Below are 705 nucleotides of genomic sequence, written 5' to 3' on the forward strand. Positions count from 1 at the left end.
CCTATAATATTGATCTTTATGCGTTCCATTTCATTTTTGACAACTTCCAATTTCATACTTTATACATTCCATGTTCCAATTATTAATGGATGTATGCATCTGTTTCTGCACATTTTAAGTTGTGCCACATCACCCAATGGAGGTCTGGAAAGCTTTACTTTATCCATATTGTTAAGATTGTCTCTACTCTGAGGAGTCAGCTCTTCCCTAGTCAAATTTTGAGTGCCTCCCAACTTGATAAACTCATCTTCCAGCACTATAATGGACAATGTTTCTGGGCTATAAAGTTTCCAGTAATATATCAGACAGTGTTTCACTGCTATTCATGAGGTTTTCACTGGCCAATTATTTGAGAAGTGTATGGCCTCTTCCTTCTTCTGAGTCTGTCTTAGACTGGAAGCTTGACTGAAACCTGTCCACCATGGGTAACATTACTGGCATTTTGCAACATGGTGGTATAGCCTCCAGCCTTACAGCAACACATAAACCACCACAGGATGACAAACTGACAGACAAGTTCATTTCCCTTAGTTGTTCCTAACCCCTCTGCACCTGCCTACCTCAGGCAATGGCCTTAAAATAGAGCTGCCCCCAAGCAAAAAGCAGCCTCCGTGTACCCAAGAACATGTTTAGGGTTGGCAGACAATGGTCCTATAAGTTTATGTGTATGATCTGAATTCCCAGGTGTATAGTAGAGCTGACAAG

Source organism: Orycteropus afer, unplaced genomic scaffold (assembly GCF_000298275.1).
Source record: "Orycteropus afer afer isolate SDZICR_OR568_19922 unplaced genomic scaffold, OryAfe1.0 scaffold00031, whole genome shotgun sequence".
NCBI classification, from domain to species: Eukaryota; Metazoa; Chordata; class Mammalia; order Tubulidentata; family Orycteropodidae; genus Orycteropus; species Orycteropus afer.